Source organism: Pinus tabuliformis, chromosome 9 (genome assembly GCF_031772625.1).
Source record: "Pinus tabuliformis cultivar Carrire ecotype Pingquan chromosome 9, CPIR1, whole genome shotgun sequence".
Taxonomy (NCBI): Eukaryota; Viridiplantae; Streptophyta; class Pinopsida; order Pinales; family Pinaceae; genus Pinus; species Pinus tabuliformis.
In genome coordinates, this window is record NC_142307.1 from 34,373,936 (window position 1) to 34,397,530 (window position 23,595).

The 23,595-nt window shown below is 39.3% G+C and overlaps 1 pseudogene; it reads left to right on the forward strand.

Moving 5' to 3' along the window:
- Positions 1-15,310: 15,310 nt before the first annotated feature.
- Positions 15,311-18,637, forward strand: LOC149146994 (DNA damage-binding protein 1 pseudogene; annotated as a pseudogene).
- The last annotated feature ends 4,958 nt before the right edge of the window (positions 18,638-23,595 follow it).

Below are 23,595 nucleotides of genomic sequence, written 5' to 3' on the forward strand. Positions count from 1 at the left end.
CCACTGATGTTTGTTTTAGTGAGATAGGAATCCCAAGATATTTGAAGGAGGAACTACGAATATCCATAGGGATGCCCAAAAACTGACCTATTGCATTCAACGAATCCCCTTGGAAATTCCAGCCAATTAATTGACATTTCAAATTGTTGATCAATCCCCCAGAAAGAAACAAAAACCCATCTAGAATTTTTTTTGCATCTTGTTGTTATCACTAAAGAGGCTACTCCAATCAAAAGAGTATTTGCAAACTGGGAGTGATTAATTCCTCTAACATTTCTTGCAATATTAAGCCCGGGAGGGATCCATCCAACCGCCCAACCTCTATATTGCTACTTAGATATTCAACCATGATTATATAAAGAAGAGGTGAGAGGGGGCATCCTTGGCGTAACCCACTTGACGCAGTAAAGAAGGGGGCATGTCGCCCATTGATAAGAGGGGCGATCCAGGGAGAACCAATACAAGCTTTGATCCAAGAGATGGAATCATTACTAAAACCTAATTTTTCCATGCCAATGAAGAGGAAGGAGTGATTTACCCGATCAAACGCATTTTCCATATCCAATTTGATAATCATTCCAACTTCTCCCACTTCTTTTCTTGAGTGCATTGCTTATTGTACCAAGATGATATTATCTAGAATATTTCGATGTTGCATAAAATCTCCTTGGTTCTCAAAGATAATGGAAGGAAGCAAGGGTTTAATTCTATTGGCAATGATTTCCGTCAAGATTTTATAGGAGGAGTTGCAAAGCGAGATAGGATGAGATCTGGAAAAGGAGGTGGGATTAACTTCTTTTTGGATTAGGGTGAGAAAGGCAAAATTGGTGCTACCCCCCAATATCTTTTTAACTCTGCAATAGTTCAATATTTTAATGAGGTCTTTTTTATGACATTCCAAAATAAATGATAAAAATTGATAGAAAATCCATCTAGTCCTAGAGCCTTCTCAAGTTCCAAATGCCATATTGCACTTCGAACTTCATCTTCCGAAATTACACTAGAAAGAGACACGTTAGAGAGTGGAGAGACAACCTGGGGTAATGTCTGAAGGAATTTAGGAACACCATATAAAGAATTGCAATCTAGATTAAGGAGTGTTTTGAAGTGATTATATGCCTCCTTTTCAATTTTTGATGAGGTGCTGACTGTATTTCCTTGATTTTATTCCTGTTCTCTCGAGCCATTGCTTGTTTGTGGAAGTAGGAAGTATTAAAGTCCCCAGCTTTCAACCAAAGACTACGAGATTTGAGCCTCCACAATTTTTCCTCTTACCTACTTAGACTAAATATTTGAGTGGAGAGATCTTTTTCTTTTTGAATATGTGAATATTCGATATGACTTTCTCTATCATATTATAGTGTTCTTCTAATTCTTGGACTCTCTCTTTTCTTTTTTTCCCTAAAGGCTGATATTTTTCTTTGAGCGAGTTCCTGAAATCATTCTTGACATTTTTTTAACTTAGATTCCCAGAGAAAGTTGTGTGAGCCTTGAATTTGGTGAGTCTAGGTTTGCTTTATCATATTCCAAACTTTTTTACCTTGGCACCAATCTGCATTAAATTTAAATGGAAACGACCCAAGGTTTTCTACCTTTTCCATAGCGATCATGATGTGTGATGATCTGAATCTCCCTGAGATTCGATAGATGAGGTGCAGTCCAGCCCATTGAGGAGCCAATTACTATGCAACAAGAACTTATCTAAACGAGCAACAATGTAGTGATCAACGACCCTTCTATTAGACCAAGTGTATTTCTCGATCTTAGGTTTGATATCAATTAGATCACATTGTTCCATAATTTCCTCCATTCTATCTCTAAAGGGATCCTTGATCGCACACCCTCCTCTTTTTTCTGTCATATTTAGTACTGTGTTGAAGCCCCCTCCCATTATATTGTTAATGTGATAATTCTCTTCCTTTAACGTCTCTAATGAGGCCCAAAAGTTTTCCTTGTCACCATATAGCACTGGAACATAGATATTTATGAAGGGTAATCTTTCCCCTGTCTCCTTATCTTCCAAAAGAGACATTATCCAAGATTTTGTCTTAATTTCATAAACGAGAGTAAATTTCTTGTTCAACCAAAATATGCCTAGTCCTCCTAAGGCTCCTTTGAAGGATTGAGTTGACCCCGTGCTGTCTCTCCAGAATTTCCTAGCTGCTTTCATAATTTCCACTTCTTCTAACTTTGTTTCTTGAAGAAATACTATTGATGGGCATTCTTGTTTTATTATGTCTCTGACCGCTAGGATTTTAGAAGAGTTTCCTAGCCCCCTTATGTTCCAAGATATTACTTTCATAATTTGTGGGTGGAGGGGGAGCGACCATTGTCCTTTCCTTCTTTTTTCGATTTTTTTCCTTTCAGAATTTCTGAATGACTGTTTGATTCCCCAACTTTTTGTTTAGTTCTGCTTCGCTTTCTCTCTGTGTCCTTTTATTTGGTCTTCCAGCTTTCTTGTTGGAATCAGTTTCCTGGCTGCTGCACTCTTCAACCCAGGATAGAGTTTGGGATAAATTCTGAGTGAAAACACAATCCATACCTTTTTGCAGGCTACTTGGAGGTGCTTCAGTGACAGGTGCAAACTTTGGCAGGGTAACTTCATCCCCAACCCCCTTCAAACTATTTTCCGCTACAAGTTCTCCTTCTTCTCTTTCTCGTGTCTCCTCCATGATTGTCTGAAGTGGTGCCTGTAGAAATTTTGAATAATTTAACACATATTCAACAGAGATTATCCTGATCATGTACTATTGCGGAATACATACACAATACATAAGCTCCTCTACGTTGATCATCAATATAGCAGCATCAATAACCATAAAACATCAAGAGCATTCACACATTAACACAACATGTAACCCAGGGAAAGCATCTCACTAAAAACCCCACACTATCTGTATATTAATGATTGAGACCATGTAACATTACAAAGTACAATGCTTATCACAAGCAATCCAGTACCAGCTCCACCTGTTACACAATACAGCTAAGATCTGATCTCCAAATCTATTCCACTGCTTGCCTGCCTCCACTGCTCAATACCTGCTCAAGAATGAATGAGAATGGTCTACCAAACTCGTATTTCACCTCCAAAGAATCACTCACAATGTGTAAGATGTGAGCAGAAGCTACAAACTGGGCAAATACATGAGCAAACTCATTGGCATACTCAATCCCTTGATTGTGCAAGATCTGATGCACAACTATAGTCACAACTGATAGCAATCTGATTCTCTAACACCTGTCCCTGCTGAACTAAACATGCACTGACATGCAACTGAGTTAACTGATGTACTCTATAGTTGTATTATGAGTTAATAATTAGTTTAACAACTCATCATTAGTCTATTTGCAGTTAGACTAACTACAACTAGTTTAACCAAGTCAAACTGAACACAACTCCATCAACTCCACAATCAACTCCACCAAACTCAACTGATTGAGTTCCAACTGAAGTCATGCATGCAACAACTCAACTGACTCATAAGAAAAGCGTACTTCCTTCTGACAGCTGCATGGGCCACATCTGTAGCTCAAACTGAAGTGCTCCAAGAGAATAAGATCAAGTTTATAGTCCAAATATTATTATGAGACAATAATATTTGACTTTTCTGTTTTTGACAGCCAGTCTAAAAATAGACTTTGATCACCCACACTGTGGTCACCCACACTTTGGTCACCCACATTGTGATCACTCACACTGTGATCACTCACACTGTGATCACTCACACAGTGATCACTCACACTGTGATCAAAAATAGAACTTGTGCCATAATTTGCCTGCGGGCCCACTTAGTCAAGGCGACTCTTTTCACTAAGCTCCATCATCTTGTTGCAATCTCAACACTCCCTCTCGACAAGATATGGATTATCAACAACCCCTATCCTGCCTCAGTGGTACTCGAATTTGCTCCTGGTGAGAGCCTTCGTCAGAATATTAGCATCCTGATCCTTTGTTGGAATGTATGAAAGCAACATGATCCTTCGCTGCACACAATCTCTGATATGATGGTACCTGATGTCAATATGCTTAGATCTATCATGAAATACAGGATTAGCCCAGAGTTTAATGCAACTCTGGTTATCACAGTAAATCACAGTAGGATCCAAATGAGAACCGAACAAACCAACCAGGATATTCCTCATCCATATAGCCTCGCATGCAGCCAAACTTGCTGCCATATACTCAGCCTCCGCTGAACTGAGTGCCATGGATCTCTGCTTCCTGCTGTACCAAGAAACTGTTGTCGATCCAATACTGAAGACCCGTCCTGATGTGCTCTTTCTGTCTGTTGGGCTCCCTGCCCAATCTGCATCCGTGAAGCCACATAGCTTCACCTCATCCTCCTGTCTGTACCACAAACCATATCCCGATGTGCCTCTCAAGTAGCGCAATACATGCTTGCCCGCCTTCCAGAAGAGCTTGGTAGGCTTAACCATAGCTTGTGAAAGATGGTTAACTGCATAGCATATATCAGGTTTTGTATTGACCAAATACATCAGCGACCCCACCAACTGTCGATAAACAGTGGCATCCAATTCTTCTCCCGAAGTGGCATCCTCCTTCCTCCAACCTCCGGGAAGAGGAGTATCAACAGGCTTGCAGCCATGCATGTTGAACTTCTCCAGTATCTCCCGAGCATACTTGCCCTGAGAAACAAACAATCCACCACTGCGCTGCCATATTTCCAATCCTAGGAAATAGTGAAGGAGGCCCAAGTCCTTCATCTCAAACTCTGTAGCAAGATCCTTCTTGCATGACAATATCAACAACTCATCACACGTTAGAATCAAATCATCAACATACAATACAATGATAAGCAACTTACCCTCCACCACAATCTGGTATAGGTTAGGATCCGCCTCGCTCTTGGAGAATCCAAGTCCTATGAAATAGCTGTCTATCCATGTGTACCAAGCACGTGGTGCTTGCTTCAACCCATACAATGCTCTCTTGAGCCTGCACACATGCGACTCGCTGCTGAAGACCTCAAAGCCTTCGGGCTGCTCAATGTACACCTCCTCCTCAATCACTCCATTGAGGAACGCAGTCTTCACATCCATCTGATGAATGTGCCATCCCATCTGCGCTGAGAGAGCAAGAATCGTCCGTATGGAAGAATACCTTGCGACAGGTGCAAAGGTCTCCTCATAAAGGTGAAAAGCCACGGGCAACAAATTTTCCACATCTGACAGTGATTCTCCACATTCTTCACCAAAATGAAGAACATCAGTTTATATTAATCCTCTTTACAATGATGGAGATTTTACAGAAGCGCAAACAAGTGAGCACCAACTACCGAAATGGGCAGTTCAACTTTTTAAAGATGTAAAGCATGATGAGCAAAATAAAATAGGCACCAGAAGGGAACATAGAAGTGAAGGCAATTTTTCCTTGATAGCAAATGATTTTACTGAACCTTCCATATACAAAGAAGTAGTAAAACATAAATAATGGCAACAGGCTATGGTTGAAGAATATCAAGCAGTAATTGATAACAACACTTGGAAACTTGTTGATTGTCCATCAAATGTTAAACCCATAGGATGCAAATGGGTTTACAGAATTAAGTATAATCAAAAGGGAGAACTTGAAAAGTATAAAGCACGACTTGTCGCAAAAGGTTTTGCGTAGCAGAAAGGCATTGATTATGAGGAGACATTTGCTCCTACAGCTAAATGGAACACCATCCGATTAACACTTTCATTGGCCGCTTAGAAAGGATGGAAATTTCATCAAATGGATGTGAAAAGTGATTTTCTCAACGGAGATTTACAGGAGGAAGTATATATGACCCAACCGCTAGGTTTTGAAATTGAAGGACAAGAACATAAAGTCTGCAAATTGATCAAGGCTTTATATGGGTTAAAACAAGCTCCCCGAGCTTGGTATGCAAAGATGGATGAATACCTTAAGAAAGTTGGTTTTCAACGAAGTGAATCTGATGATACTTTGTATGTGCGACAACTGAGAAAATATCTGGTAATTCTTGTTATGTATGTAGATGATTTGATCATTACTGGAAACCATGATGATCATATTGCACAGGTGAAAAAGGAGTTACATGCAGGTTTTAAGATGACAGATTTGGGATTACTTCACTATTATCTTGGAGTTGAAGTCTTCCAACGTCCACATCATATTTTTATTTCTCAGAGTAAGTATGCAGCAGAGGTTCTTCAATGATTTGGCATGCAAGATTGCAAGCCTGTTCTCACCCCCATGGAGCAAACTTGAAACTTTCAAAATTTGAAGGGGGGGAAAGGTGGATAGTACAACTTACAGACAATTGATTGGCAACTTGATTTATTTGACAAATACTCGTCCTGATCTATCTTATGCAATCAATATTCTTTCACATTTTATGCAGGAACCACGAGACAACCACTGGAATGTAGCCAAAAGAGTTCTTTGATATATCCAAGGAACAAAAGATTTTGGTCTTCTTTACACAAAGACTAAAAATTTTGTACTTGGTGGATATTCCAATGCCGACTTTGCTAGGAGTATTGATGATTGAGCATCAACATCAGGTTATTTAATGAACATGGGGTCAACAACAGTATCTTGGAGTTGTAAGAAACAAGCTACAGTGGCCACCTGTTCAGCAGAAGTAGAGTAAATTTCAGCATGGGAAGCAGCGTGTGAAATTGTTTGGTTGCACATAATTTTGCAGGACTTGGGCATTTCTCAGGCAGAAACTACATCATTATTCATTGACAGCCAGTCAACCATCAAACTTGCCAAGAACCCAGTTTTTCATTCAAAGACAAAGCATGTGGACACCAAGTATCATCATATCAGATCTCTCATTGCCAAAGATGTCCTCAAGCCAATTTATTCTCCTTCCGAAGATTAGATCTCCGACATTTTCACGAAACCGCTTGGCAGAATAAAAATTACTAAGTTCAGGGATGAACTTGGTATCTGTTGTAATGTATCTTTGGATCATAGGGGGCAATGTTAGATGATCCAAAAATATTATCTCATCATAGGTTATAAAATTAGAATAAAATAATTTAAGATATTAAATTAATAATTATTATTCTAGAATGTTTAATTATTTAGAATTAGTATATTGTTGTAACTAGATATGACTCTCCAAATGTGTTGTATCTTAGGCTCTATTTTAGGAGATTTGTTAGCTAGTTGGTTTGAATAGCATTTATTGTAAATGGACACTTGTTATTTAATAAGTGATCCATAATTATGGGTAGTTACGACATGGAGCTTATAAATAGCTCATTGCAAGAGTGTTTTGATGTTCGGGTGTAAACTATTGAAAAATCAATTATGTAATTATTTTTTCTGATTAATAAATTACGTGTCTGAGGACACTTCTGCCATTACAATTTAATAAATATATTACTCATTTATGAGAGAGAAGATTATCACTTAATCCACATTCTAATATGCACCCAATTTTATAATTATCTTATGGAGTGACTTAAAAGGTGGACAAAATCAACCTTTAAGATACATGTTTTTTTAGTAGGGGTGAAGTTTTAATTAACAAAATTCAACTTAGAAATATATCACTGGTTAATGGGAGTGGAGATTATAACTCAATTCATATTCTAATATGCACCTACATTTATAATTATCTGATGGAGTGACTTAATAAGTGGAAAAACTCAACCTTTAAGGTGAACGATTTTTTTTTTAATGAGAGCAAAGTTTTAGTTAACATACTTCAACTTGGAAATATGTTTATGGGATAGGAGATTATCCCTCAATTCACATTCTAATATGTACCTAAATCTATAATTAATTTTTGGAGTGATTTAATAAGTGGACAAAGTCAACCTTTAAGGTGAAAGGTTTTTTTAATAGAGGAAATGTTTTGATTAATGAACTTACTCCACTTTTAAGATGAAAGCCTTTTTTTAATGGAGAAAATGTTTTGATTAACAAACTTATCAATTTTTAACAAATTTAATTTAATTATCAAGTAATTATTATTATTATTATTATTTAACAGAAACGGATATGATCTTTCATTGACTGGGCGGCCAGAAGCCATGAAATCGGTTACAATAGGCTGATGGATTTTCTACTTGACTTTTCAGCCAGCGAACCATGCCCTCTACTCTAAACAATCTCTTCTTTTTACATTTAGCAAAGTGTGTTTCTGCTGCTAATTTCCCCAGATGGAAGATACAAACAAATTGGTATAGAAGGAGACAGAAAACATTTCACTTTAGGGAATTGGGTCCCAAAGGACTTTATTATCTCTGAGAAGGGAGCCAATGTCTAGTTGGGATGCCTTATTTGCCTCACTGTCTGCTTCTCTATTGTTTGTTCTCAAGACATGGAAGAAATTCAGTTTCATAGTCTTTGTCAAGCCTTTGATCCTTGAGATTATTCTTGCAAGTTGTAGGCCCGTTGAGATGGAATTGTTTGCCAATGCGTGGATAATTACCTCGGAATCTCCAAAAACATTTGCCTCCTTATAGCCCAGTTCTTTGAGAAATTTGGATCCTTGGTAGAGGGCCATCACTTCTGCTTGGATGCTTGTAGAGTGGCCTAATCCCCAAGAAAATCTGTGGACAGCTGCTCCGTCTGGTTTTATTATGATACCTCCCGCTCCCGCAATACCTGGGTTCCCTTTAGCAGTCCCATCAAAGAAGAGCGATGGTAGAATTTGGTTGGACAACCAGGTTTGAAATTCTTGTTCATTTTTCCTGATTTGCCAATCTTTGGAAGGAGGGGGAGAACTGTTTACTTTTGGGAATTTGAAGTTAAGAGCCAAACCAAGCTCTATGTCCTGTTGGCTTAGATTGGCATCATCCCCTTTGTCTTCCAGCCACTCAGCTAGCTGGCATTTTGCTGTATTGGCCATTAATCTGAAATCCTGCTCTTTATTTCTAAAGATCCTTCGGTTCCTCTCCAGCCATACTTGCCAACTGATAAACTTTGGTAAAGCGCTCCATGCTTATCTGACTGTTTTATTTTTTGGAAGATGGCCGGGGTATTTGGTCATCCAATTTGCAAATAATTCAGGGACTGAAGGAGGAAAGGTGAACTTATGGTTCCAAGGGACTAGGAGCTCCTGCCAGATAGAGGATACGAATCTGCATTTGATCATAATATGAAGGGCAGTTTTAGGATTTTCCTTAGATAAGGAGCATCTAGACGGCCCATGGAAGCCCCTTATCTACAGCCTATCTTCAGTCAATATTTTCTGGTGGAAAAGGAGCCAACAGAAGTGGTCAACCTTGGGGATTAAAGGAATTCTCCAGATACCTGTCCAGGGTGCAGGGTTGGGTGGCACATGAGGCCTCTCTAGGCATTTGGCATAGCCCTGAGGTACAGAATAGCGTGAACGATTTACTCCCCAGCCTCTCACATCGTGCTTGTTTTTTAGAGTGGCAGCAAGCCCATGCAAATGCGAGTATAGAGAATTCAGATCAGAGCGAAGTTGAGTAGGAACAATGAGTTGTTTCCAACCAACCCATGCGTTTTCCTCCCAATTCGAAAGATCCTACAGCGTAATTATATTGGCTTCTTTCATCCAACACTGTAATACAGGCTTGCGCAAAACTTCAGCCAGCGGGGGTTTGTTAAGAATGCTATCGTTCCATATTTGAGTACGCTTTCTGTTGCCTGGAACCCAGAACGCATGATCTCGAATCAAAGAGCTGGTTTTGTTGATGAATTTGCTGAAAGGGGTGTTAAAATTGTTCTTGGGCTGGTCTAAGCATCGAGTTCTTGGTCCTTTGTAATATTTTCTCCATAGTGCAATTTGTACCTAGCCAGGATTTGGAGCTTTGATCCTCCATATTACTTTGGCTCCCATGGCTATGTTTTGTGCATTGAGATCTTTTAGATTCAAGCCTCCCTCCTAGAATGGTCTGGAGAAAGTATCCTAATTTATCAGTGAAAATCTTTTCTCGTTTTGTTTACCTCCCTTCCATAGAAAAGTTTTTATTAAGTCCTCCATCTTTTTTATGATTCCTACGGGTGCCAATAGGACTGAAAAATTGAAAAGAGGGAGACTGCTAAGGACGAATTTTATGAGAACCGTTTTCCCTGCTAAATTTAGCCAGGAGGACCCCCAAGCCTACAATTTTTGTTTAAATTTGTCTAACAGTGGTAGCTAGTCTTTTCCCAACGCCCTTGAGTGAAAGATGGGTAGGCCCAGGTACTTGAACGAGGACCACGAAACAAAGATTGTAAATCCCAGGCAACGAGCAATATAATTTGTAGTAGAGGCGGGAATGTTCCAGCTGTATATGTGACATTTGGAGTCATTTAGAACACTTCCTGAAATCTTACATTATTCATCCAGGACTTCTTTGAACTTGGACACTGAATGCATTGATGCAGCCCCCAGTAAAATGGTGTCATTCGCGAAGAGCGCATGGTTGATGCTTTTGGCCCCTCTAGCTATGCATAGGCCAGCTAATTCATGGTCCTATTGTTTGCGCTGAAGATAGAAGCTGAAAACAGAGGCTTGAAGAACAAAAAGGAGAGGGGACAGGGGCACCCCTGCCTCAACCCTCTAGAGGCTTTGAAGAAGTCAGCTGCCCTTCCATTTACCAGTGGAGCAATCCATGGCTCCGATATGCAGGCTCTAATCCATTTGATAAAGTTTGGGCCGAACCCTATTTTTTGCATAACATCAAACAAAAAACTATGTCTAACTCGGTCAAAAGCATTTGCAAGATCTAGTTTGACAACCATACCTTTCTCCTTATGGTGGAGGTTGGAGTGAATCGCCTCTTGGACCAGCACAAAGTTGTCCACCAATTGCCTGCCATGGATAAAACCACCTTGATTATCAGGGATGATTTTGGGGAGGATCCTTTTCAACCTATTGGCTATCACTTTAGTTATGACTTTATACCCAATATTACAAAGGGAAATTGGGCGTAATCTACTGAATGTATTTGCTCCTTTCTCTTTGGGGATTAGAGCGAGAAAGGCTGAGTTTGTACTGCCACCTATCTTTTGACAATCCTGAGATTTCTGTATCATTTTGTACAAATCTTTTTCTACTATCTGCCAAAAAACTTGGAGGAACCTGGGCGTGAAACCATCAGGACCTGGGGCTTTGTCCGGGTCCATTGAGAGCAGGGCTTCCTTAACTCCCTTTAGAGTGATTTTTTCTTCTAGAGACTGGTTCATTTTAGAGGAGATCATGAGAGGGACAACGTCCAACCAGGCAACGTTGACATCAACTCCAGCTTCTTCTCTGTACAACTGTTCAAAGTGGGTTGTAGCTGCCTTTTTTATGCTGATAAAGTCCTTCAGTACGTGGTTGGCTTCCTTTATCTCGCTGATGGAGTTGCGGCCTTTCCTGGCTTGGAATTGTTTATGGAAGAATGAGGAATTTCTATCTCCAGATTTGAGCCAGAGGCTCCTAGACTTGAGCCTCCAGAATTCTTCCTCTGCCAGATAGGCCTTGTGGAAACTTTGTTGAAGTTTGGCCTCCTTTTCCAATTCAGCCTTAGTAATTTCCGCTGTTTCAAAGTGTAGATGTTGTCTTTCTAGCTCACTTTGGATTTTTTTCCTTTTTGCTGCCGGGTTAGGCAGGGTTTTGGCCCAAGCATTTAGCATGATTTTAACTCTTCTGAGTTTTTCCTCCCATACAAAAAACGCTGATCCATTGACTAGCTTCTTCCAGCACTCTTTGATTTTATCCATAAAGTCTTTTTCCTTGATCCATAGGGAGCTGAATTTGAAGGGAATAGGTCCCAAGTCCTTAGTGGTCATTAGTTCAAGGCTGATGGGTTTATGATTTGATATGCTGCTGTGGAGAATATGTGATCTGGCTTCTAGACCAAGGAGAAGAAAGGAGCTTTGCACTAGAAATATGTCTAGTCTTGCTGCTATATGTCCCGGGCCAACCCTCTTGTTTGTCCACGTGTATTTGCTAACAGTTGGCTTGATATCTATCAGATCCCAATTTTGCATGAGGTCTTCTACTGTTTCTCTTGCCGGGTCTTTGACTATACTGCCTCCTCTTTTTTCTGACGAAAGGAGGGTAAGGTTGAGGTCCCCGGCTATGATGACATTTTCCAAATTTTCCTGATCTTCCAAGCCTTTGATGGAATCCCAGCATGTTTGCTTTTCACCTGCATTGTTAGGGGCATATACATTGACCAGACTAATAATTTCCTTAGTTTCTAAATGCTGCAGCTTTAAAAAAATCCAATGAGTATTCAGGGACTCAGAGATAAGGGAGAACTTATTTGAGTTCCAGAGCAACCCAAGTCCTCCAGATGCTCCACGGGCAGAGGTTGCATGCGCTCCATCTTTTTTCCAAAACTTTCTGCTTGCTTGGAGGAAGGTTGTATCCTCCAGCTTTGTCTCCTGGATGAGAAGAATGTCCGGGGCTTCCAGCCTTATTAGGCTATTCATTGCTTCTTCTTTGGCTTTGGAACCCATTCCCCTGCAATTCCAGGAGACTATCTTCATAATTTACTTTTGCTGTGTTGAGCTCCTTTGGAGCTCTGGATATGAATCTTCTTTGTCTTCGGGGTTTTTGCTAGAAGTTTCTCTAGCGTTGGTTGGCTGCCTGGAGCTTTTCCTTGTATGTTTCTTGCTCCCTTTTTTCTTTGGATGACATTCAACCTCTTGTAGATCTTCTGGGGGTGGATTGAGACTCTCCTATTTCCCCTTCTTCCTCTGAGTCCTCGGACTCTTGGGTTTCCTCCTCATCTTCCGCTATCTTCCCTTTACTCCTCTCTGGTTCGCATTTATATTTGGGTAGGGAGACTTCTTTCGCAGTTTCGGTCTCCTGGGTGGTCATGTTTTCAGATCCCAGTATCTCAAATTTATTTCCTTGGCTCTCTATGGGTGGGAGCTGAGCAGGGCCCGATTGGGTGGCTCTGGCATTAGTATTTGCAGTCTTCCTAAATGCCGTTTTGGATCTTTTAGCCTGATTCCATCCTTCTTCTTTCCCTTTTTCCTCTCTACCCCTTTGGACAGGAAATCTCTAGCGAAGTGTCCATATACTTGACACTTCTGACATTTGAACGACAGCTATTCATAGTCCGATTTTTGTACATGCGTTCAGGGACCAACCCTTATTTTGATGGTTTATGGTAGTCCGACCTCCAGATCAACCTCCACACAGATTCTAGCGCAGTCGTACTGATCCTTGCTATTGGCCTTGTCTATGAACTTCCAAAGGGTGTTTCCGATGTGTTTCAAAGAATCCCAGTTCCAGCAATGAACCGGGAGGTTGGGGAGCCTTACCCAAACCGGGACTGCTGAAGGCACGTCCATCGCTGGATCGAAATCCGGTGTCCATTTATTCAGGTACAGCCCTTGAGGCCCCATGAAGTAAGGGCCATTTCTGAAGATTAGGTCCTTGTCCTCTTTATCTAAGAATTCGAATAGGAAGTATCCTCTTCAGAGGAAGTAAGACGTTACCTTATTCTTGATCAAGGGAGCCCAGTTTCTAGCAACCCAACTCTCTGTTGATTTTGGGGAGGGCCAGAGACCTGTAAACTGCCCGACCAGAGCACGATCTGCCAGAGACAAGGCTACTTGAATCGGCCCTTTAGGAGGTAGAGCAATCTCGGGAATGTCTTCCAGTATTTTCACGAACTTGGTAGCTTCCACAACTTTCTTCTTGGGCAGAGAGGCCAGCAAGGATCTGAAGGCCTCAACAACAGATGGAGGGGGAGGGGAGGAAGGCCCATGAGGGGGATCCGGTTCCTCCATGATGAACCAGATCAAAACCTAGCTGAATGCAACCAGATACTAAGCGATAAACCCCGCAGCCTGAGGAAGAATACTCTGCGATCCAGCCCGCAGGAGACGGAGGGATGCAACAGCGGGTCTGTCTGCAGGGAGCAGAGGGGAGTAGAGGCAGGCACGAGCGCAGGGATCAAGATCCGCCGGATGCGGATCTCTCAGAGGGAGGGCCGAGACGCGCAGCAGCCAACTCGTGCAGCATTCTAGCGAAAAATGTATCAAGTAATTATTAGGTGGATAATATCCATGAAATATGTTAGAATATTCTTAGTAATAATCACTAATTAAAAGATAAGATTTCTCTCAAATTTAGTCATATATATATATTGGGCACGTGGTATTGATAACCCATAGTATTAGTGCATGGTCTTGTAGCAAAGACTATTTACAAGTTACGAATTTCTCTCATAAAGTGGAGGTGAATCTCCATGGTTAATAATATTGTTACATATTTTTTGAAATGTATATATTAATTATTTTATGGTTTGATATCTCTCATCATTTACTGACCATTTAATTTATATGGTTGTATTGATTACCTTATGGAGTGACTTAACAAGTGAATCAAATCAGATTTTAAAATGAATGTTTCTTTTTTTTTTAATAGAGACAAAATTTTAATTAGCAAAATTCAACTTAAAAATGTATTACTCATTTATAAAAAGGATATTATCACTCAATCCACATTCTAATACACTTAGATTAAAAATTATCCTATGTAGTGACTTACTAAGTAGACAAAGTCAATCCTTAATGAACCAAAACCCAAAGGAAAAGCTCCAAAAGTAATCATAAAAAATGAGAAACTATAACCCTAAGACCCATTTGAAAGAGAATCTTAAGTAAAATGTAGTTGAATTTGTCCACTGATTAACCAACTTTTATATTTAAATTCATTTAAGGCAAAAATAGTTAAAGTGGACCATCCCACTTTTATATTTAAATTCATTTAGGCAAAGATAGTTAAAGTGGACCACCTCAACCTACCTATAATTTTATTTTGGAAAATTTAAAAATTTTAAATTATTTAAAAATTTCAATCCAATTTTTATAGTTAAAATAAAAAATATATTTTTAAAGAATTAATAAAAATTAAAAATATATATTTATTTAATTAATATTTTTAAAAATTCAAATTATCTATTTATTTAAAATAATTTTTAATATTTGATTTTTTTTTAAATAATTTAAATAAAAACTATCAACCTTCCCAGATAATTTAGGCGGGGATACTAGACTCCAAGAAATACATATCCTTACTATTATAGGCCATAACACCCAATTAATTGAATGTCGGTGGGACTACTCAAATGTGGGCATTTCCTTATGAGAAGATTGTATATATATATATATATATATATATCTGAAGGGTTTGTGGTTCTTGGAGTTCACTGGTTTATTGTCGTGGAAGAAAACTTCCTTTCTTGAGGTTCACTGGTTTGTTGCGGCGGAAGGAGAATTTTCTTTCTCAGAGTTCACTAGTTTGTTGCTGCCTCAGGAAAATTTTCTTGAGGTTCAGTCGTTTGTTGCTGCCGAATTAGGAGAGCAGAAGCACTTGTTGCCGTTAACCCGAGGCTAGCTCTTTTCAAGGGGTAGAAGATGAATATGTGGAACTACGTTGTAAGTGTCCATAAGCCCACTGCTGTGACTCATTGTTGCGTGGGCAACTTTACTGGTCCTCGCGACATTAATCTCATCATTGCAAAAAGCACCTGGATTGAGATCCATTCTCTCTCCTCTCAGGGTTTACAAAAAGTTCTACAAGTACCAATCTATGGCCGAATCGCAGTGCTTGAACTGTTCCGACCTGCTGGGGAGCAGCAGGATTCTCTTGTTATTTCCACAGAAGAATACAAGTTGAGTGTTGTTCAGTGGAATAATAACGGGGGCCGTGAGCTTATTACCAGGGCTGTCGCAAATGTCTGGGATCTTGATGCGATCCCTGTCAAGAGTGGACATGAGATTGGTATGGTTGATCCGGATTGTCGAGTCATTGGACTCCACCTCTATGATGGCGTATTTAGAATTATAGCATATGATGGTGTTGCAGGAGTTACACACGCTGTCAATATCATGTTGGACAGAACTGTTGAAGTTGTGGATATCAAGTTCTTGTATGGTTGTTCAAAGCCCACAATTGCTGTGATATACCAACAACAACTCAGTTGTATGAATGGTGATGAACTGCAAGTAAGAACATATGAGGTGGATGTAAAAGGCAGGGATTTTAAGGAGATGCCCTGGTCTGTGCCCAATTTAGACCATGGTGCCCGTATGTTAATACCTGTTCCCATGCCTTTTGGAGGTGTTATTATTATTGGTGAGAAGACCATTGCTTATTTCAGTCCCTCTCCCTCTGTAGTATTCAAAGCTGTTCCCACACCCAACTCAATGACTATCATTCAGGCTTATGCCAAAGTCCATGATTCTCAATATCTGCTCGGTGACCACATGGGTCACCTTCACTTGCTTTCTCTCATTCATGAAAAGGGAACAGTTACTGGTCTCAATATAGATCTGCTAGGTGACACATCTGTTGCTTCAACAATCTGTTATTTAGAGAATGGATTTGTGTACATTGGGTCTGATGAAGGAGATTCACAACTTGTCAAACTGCATCTTCCCCCGGATTCTATATATGGATCAGTGGGATTTTCAGTTGTGGAAACATATGTTAACCTTGGTCCAATCGTGGACTTTTGTGTTGTTGATCATGGTGGACAAGAACACGTCGTGACTTGTTCTGGAGGATTCAACCATGGCTGCCTTCGCATTCTCAGGAGTGGCATACGAATCAACGAGCATGCAGCTGCAGAGTTTGCAGATGTAAAGGGAATGTGGCCATTACGAGCTTCTTCGACTCGTGACGATTTCGACACTTATTTGGTGCTGAGCTTTCTTGGTGAGACTCGTGTACTTGCCATTAACTCAAATGATGAGCTAGAAGAAACACATGAAATACAAGGATTTGTCCTTCATGCTCCTTCCTTATTCTGTCAAGATGCTATTCATGACCAGCTTGTTCAGGTAACAGCAAGTTCTGTGAGATTAATGAGTGCGTCTTCTGGACAGCTATTGTCTGAATGGAGAGCCCCCACCGCCACAGGATTGTCTATAACAGTAGCCACAGGTAGTGCTACCCAGGTTTTGTTGGCCACTCGAGGGTGTAATATTGTCTACTTGGAAATTGGAGAGGGATCCCTAACACTGAAGGGACATAAAAAGATTGAGTATGATGTATCTTGCATGGACATAACTCCTATTGGTCAGGATAGTAAACGGAGTGAATTGGCAGCTGTTGGACTATGGAAAGACCAAAGTATCAGAATTTATTCTCTTCCTGATCTGAAACTCATTCAAAGTCTCCAATTTGCCGAGAATGTTGTTACCCGGTCTGTTTTATTTTGTAAATTTGAAGGGATTTCATACTTGCTGTGTGGGCTTGGGGATGGGCACTTATATAACCTAACATTGAATGTGAGCAGTGGGGAGCTTTCTGACGGGGAAACGAAAAAGATTTCCTTGGGTACCAAAGGAATAAATCTGAGGACTTTTCGTCATGAGAATGCAACGCATGTGTTAGCGTTAGGTGACAGGGCCACAGTTATTTGCAGTAGTAACCTGAGGTTGGCGTATAGTAATGTGAGTGTGGGAGAAGTTAATCATATGTGTTCTTTCCATTCAAAATCTTTCCCTAACAGCATTGTGGTTGTAAAGGAAGACATGCTTTCTTTTGGTTCAATCGATAATATTCAGAATATTTACATCTCATCAGTTCATCTCGAGGAACACCCATATCGTATTTGCTATCAAGACAAGTCTGGAACATTTGCCATCTGCAGCATGAAGTATGGTTATGATGAAATGCAAAAACACTTCATTCGTCTCTTAGATGAAAAGACATTTGAAAATATTTCATCATATCCACTGGATATGTATGAAGAAGGTTGTTCAATCCTCAGTTGCTCATTTACAGATGATCATAACACTGTCTATTGTTGTGTTGGGACAGCTTATCGGTATCCTGATCAGGAAAATATATGTAAGAAGGGCCGAATTTTGGTCTTTTTGGTTGGAAACAGACAACTGCATCTGGTTACAGAGAAGGAGACAAAGGGAGCTGTATACAATCTCAATGCTTTTAATGGAAAATTAGTTGCAGGAATCAACGAAAAGATTGACTTGTACAAATGGATGATCTGTGATGATGTTTCCAGGGAGCTGGAGTTTGAATGTGGACATACCGGGCACGTGCTTGCACTCTGTGTAAAAACTCGTGGGGATTTTATCTTAGTTGGTGATTGTGTACAATCTATGTATTTGTTGGTATACAAGAATATTGATGAGAGGGGAGGCATATTAGAAGAGAAGGCTCACGATGTATTTGTAAACTCCATGACTGTTGTAGAATTTCTGGATGTTGATACGTACGTTGGTATAGATCAGAACGATTTCAACTTTTTTATGGTGAAGAAAAAGAACGATGCTGCAATTGATTGGGAAGAGGAAAGAAAATTGAAACTTGAAGGTGAATACCATCTTGGAGCTCTTGTTAACCAGTTCAGGCGTGCATCTTTAGCTCAGCCCTTGCCCTTGTATGGCAATACCATTCCTAGAGTAATATTTGGAACAACTAATGGTATGATTGGTCTTATCGCATCACTTCCAGAGGAGCAATATCAAATTCTTCAAAAGCTGCAAATGCATCTTGTGAACGTAATAAGAGGAGTAGGAGGCTTAAACCATGAGCAGTGGAGGTCATTCAACACTGGTCACACAAGAAATGTGAAACAGTTGCTGGATGGCGATTTGATTGAGTCTTTTCTGGATCTCAACAGCCAAAGGATGAGCGAAATTGCAACTGCCATGACCATTCCTATTGATGAGTTATGCAAAATGGTGGAATACCTTGCCAGGTTACATTGATATCTTTTATTCTATTTTTTAATCCAATGTACTTTTGAAATAGAAAAAATTATTTTGCTTGCGGTTTGTTTGTTGTAGTAATTGGTTAGGAGAACTGGTTTTGAGTTGCATATAATGAATATGTTTTTGGGTTATATTTCAATAATTGAAATATAGAATTATGTGAGGAGAACTGGATTTGAGTTACCATTTATTGAATATGTTTTTTGTGTTACATTTCAATTATTTATCTGTTGTTGTTATTTGTTGAGTCATCATTTGTCAATATAGGAATATTTTTTATGGGGTTATATTTCAATCATTTTTATTTGTATTTTCAAATCATCTATAGTTATGGATGGGTTAAGTAATGGTTTATGGAAATCTTTCACAAAAATATAGAATTATCTTAGGAGAAATGATTTTGAGTTACCATATATTGAATATGCTTTTTAGGTTACCTTTCAATTATTTTTATCTTGTTTTAGTTATTTGTTTTGAGTTACCATTTGTCAATATAGGAATATGTTTTCTGGAGTTACATTTCAATTATTTTTATATGTATTTTCAGATCATCTATATTTATGCGCTGGTTAAGTAATGGTTTATGGAATTCTTTCACAAAAATAATTGAAATATAGAATTATGTTAGGAGAAATCTTTTTGAGTTGCCATATATTGAATATGTTTTTTGGGTTACATTTCAATTATTTTTATCTTTTGTTGTTTGTATGTTGTAGTTATTTGTTTTGAGTTGCCATTTGTCAATATAGGAATATGTTTTTGAAGGAGTTACATTTCAATTATTTTTATATGTATTTTCAGATCATCTATATTTATGGACCGGTTAAGTAATGGTTTATGGAAAGCTTTCACAAAAATATAGAATTATCTTAGGAGAAATGATTTTGAGTTACCATATATTGAATATGTTTTTTGGGTTACCTTTCAATTATTTTTATCTGCTGTTGTTGGTTTGTTGTAGTTATTTGTTTTGAGTTACCAATTGTGAATATAGGAATCTATTTTTCTATTGAACACTCAATACATCTATGCCCATGCCTTCTGCATTAATTCCAAGTATTTTCCCAAACCAGATAATTGGGCGTAAATAACAACCATATTTTCATTCAATTCCTTGACAATATCCTTTACTACTTGTTTATAGGAGCTCTCGGCCAAATTATCAACACTTCCATGCCCCGCGCCATGACCAAACCCCAAGTTGCCAAGCCCTGAACCTCCCCCACTGCCATTTCGTGCATAGGAAATATTTGCAGCTATACACCTTTGAACAATGAAAATATTTTGATTAACTGACTGAAGCCAACTAAAATATATAACAGCCTGATCAATCCCAACATTCCTCCCGATCTTGTCCTTCATAAATGCGTGCCAATGTAGAGTCTTGTCAATGCCTATTCCTTCCATATTTTCCACCACCAGAACCCATGATCGTAATATGATGGTTCCTTCATCCCCAGGAGAAGTAGTTATATTACAAATTCCGACGAGTAACCGATGCTTCAACACCCACCTGTCAACGTACATGATTTTCCTTCCGACGACACCACACCCGTGCATTAACTCACCACCTACTGACCTTGCAACCAAGACACTGCGAAGGTACCTCAGAGAGTTGGCCTTCTTAACTACCATCTTGCATAGGCACCTCGGGGAGATGGCCTTCTTAACTACCGTCTTAATACTCTGACAACCCGTACCACCACAAAAAAACTTCGTCCCGATGCATCCATTCAAAGGATGTGACATGAAGAATTATTTTGGTTTTTGCAAATTTGACCTTGTTCTAGTAACACCCCCGCGTTGGCCTAACCATCTTCCAGATGGTTTTGGCACACAACACGTGGAATAGATGAACTTTTTCAATTTTTTATAACAAATATGTAATCCTTACCATGATTGAGGAGGTTTCATCTTCTAGGAGAGTGACATTCTTGAGAAGCTTAATACATTTTTGGATGATCATCATGGAATCGCCAACTATATACAAAGTTTTGATACCAATATCCAAAATTATTTTCAATCATTGCTAGAGTGAAGAGATTCTGCTTGATTGTTGGTCGTAATGCCAATATCACATGCATACTTTACTTTTGGTTTTTCTTCAAGGTTGATGATTACCCCTCCTGCTTCAGCCTCCCAGAGTTACCTTTCAAAGCTCCATCAAAATACAGTTGATTGTTCTTGACTTTCCTTTGCCATTTAGTAAATTCATCGTCTTTCAATCTAATACAAAATTTCGGTATTTCATCCTTAAGCAAGGAGATTTGTGGATGGGGGAGGAGATCTCGAGCCAACGTTTTTCAGAACTATATATCTCTTTCATATCCGAAGCATCGAATCCCTGGGAGGATATGACCTCAAATAGAAGCGTCATTCCTTTTATTGTTGTAGTTTCAGAGCTATGTCGTTGATTTTGAAAGATAATCTGATTACGACACAAGCATATCGACCAACACATACATTTAGGGATTGCCATCCAAAATCGACTTAACAAAGAATTTGGAGAACAAGGGAATTTATGTTTCCAATGAATAAACATATCACTCCAATCATCTGCAACTTGGGAAATGGAGGCCAAAGGTGCTAGAGCATAGTTCCAGGCTTCCATCGTAAAGGGACAATAGAAAAATAAGTGCTTGATTGTTTCCTCCACATTGCCACACAAGATGCAATAGGAGGGACCGCTAATTTTCCTCCTCTTTAAATTTTCTGCCGTCAAGATTTTATCATGAACCAATTCCCAACAGAAAATGTTTACCTTAGGTAGACCATCGCCATTCTAGATTTTCCCCCATAATTTAGAAGGTGGAAGGGAGTTTTGGTTAAAATAACATAGCTATCTTTAACACTATATTTTTTAGCTTTTCATCCCAACCAAACATGTCTGTCTAGTTTGCTAGTAATAATTGGAGCAAACCCATTAAGACTTTCGATCAGAGGATTCCAATGAATGAGAATGTGACCGGGCAATTCCAGAGGGAGCCACCCACACCACACACCCGGATGATCCCAGATGGATATATCAGGAAGATGGGAGAACCCATGCTCAACCAACCATCCCAAAAGAGCAAGATCATTACTATTAGCACAATTGGATCCAATGAGAATGCGTTTCCCATTACCAAGAAGCAAACCAAGATGGTTTAGAATGAGGGAGGATGAGGCTTTGCCAACCTCCAAATTTTTGATCCTTTCCTTTCCCAAGTTTCATCCTCTGACCTAATGAGGTGATTTTTGTGGAAATATTTTCTAATAAAGGCTTTTTTCCACAACTCATTGGAATCAAGAGGAGCCTCCATACCAGTTTAGCCCCCAATGCCATATTCATTAGTTCAGGATCCTTTATTGCCAATCCTCCCAAATTCTTAGGTTGCTTAACCAAATTCCAATTCACTAGGTGGAATTTACACTCGTTACCCTTTCCTCCTTGCCATAAGAATTTTCTGATGAGCTTGCTTATTTGTTGATTGATGTAGCATGGTGCTAAGATGCCAACACCCAAATAAACCGGAAGGGAGGAAAGTATAGATTTAATTAGAGTAACTCTCCTAGCCAGATTAAGCCATCTAACTCCCCATGAGTGCACTATGTTCTTGATTTTTTGAAGTACATTTTCCCATTCTTCCACTGATGTTTGTTTTAGTGAGATAGGAATCCCAAGATATTTGAAGGAGGAACTACGAATATCCATAGGGATGCCCAAAAAATGACCTATTGCATTCAACGAATCCCCTTGGAAATTCCAACCAATTAATTGACATTTCAAATTGTTGATCAATCCCCCAGAAAGAAACAAAAACCCATCTAGAATTTTTTTTGCATCTTGTTGCTATCACTAAAGAGGCTACTCCAATCAAAAGAGTATCTGCAAACTGGGAGTGATTAATTCCTCTAACATTTCTTGCAATATTAAGCCCGGGAGGGATCCATCCAACCGTCCAACCTCTATATTGCTACTTAGATATTCAACCATGATTATATAAAGAAGAGGTGAGAGGGGGCATCCTTGGCGTAACCCACTTGACGCAGTAAAGAAGGGGGCATGTCGCCCATTGATAAGAGGGGCGATCCAGGGAGAACCAATACAAGCTTTGATCCAAGAGATGGAATCATTACTAAAACCTAATTTTTCCATGCCAATGAAGAGGAAGGAGTGATTTACCCGATCAAACGCATTTTCCATATCCAATTTGATAATCATTCCAGCTTCTCCCACTTCTTTTCTTGAGTGCATTGCTTCTTGTACCAAGATGATATTATCTAGAATATTTCGATGTTGCATAAAACCTCTTTGGTTCTCAAAGATAATGGAAGGAAGCAAGGGTTTAATTCTATTGGCAATGATTTCCGTCAAGATTTTATAGGAGGAGTTGCAAAGCGAGATAGGATGAGATCTGGAAAAGGAGGTGGGATTAACTTCTTTTGGGATTAGGGTGAGAAAGGAAAAATTGGTGCTACCCCCCAGTTTCTTTTTAACTCTGCAAAAGTTCAATATTTTAATGAGGTATTTTTTATGACATTCCAAAATAAATGATAAAAATTGATAGAAAATCCATCTAGTCCTAGAGCCTTCTCAAGTTCCAAATGCCATATCGCACTTCGAACTTCATCTTCTGAAATTACACTAGAAAGAGACACGTTAGAGAGTGGAGAGACAACCTGGGGTAATGTCTGAAGGAATTTAGGAACACCATATAAAGAATTGCAATCTAGATTAAGGAGTGTTTTGAAGTGATTATATGCCTCCTTTTCAATTTTTGATGAGGTGCTGACTGTATTTCCTTGATTCTATTCCTGTTCTCTCGAGCCATTGCTTGTTTGTGGAAGTAGGAAGTATTAAAGTCCCCAGCTTTCAACCAAAGACTACGAGATTTGAGCCTCCACAATTTTTCCTCTTACCTACTTAGACTAAATATTTGAGTGCAGAGATCTTTTTCTTTTTGAATATGTGA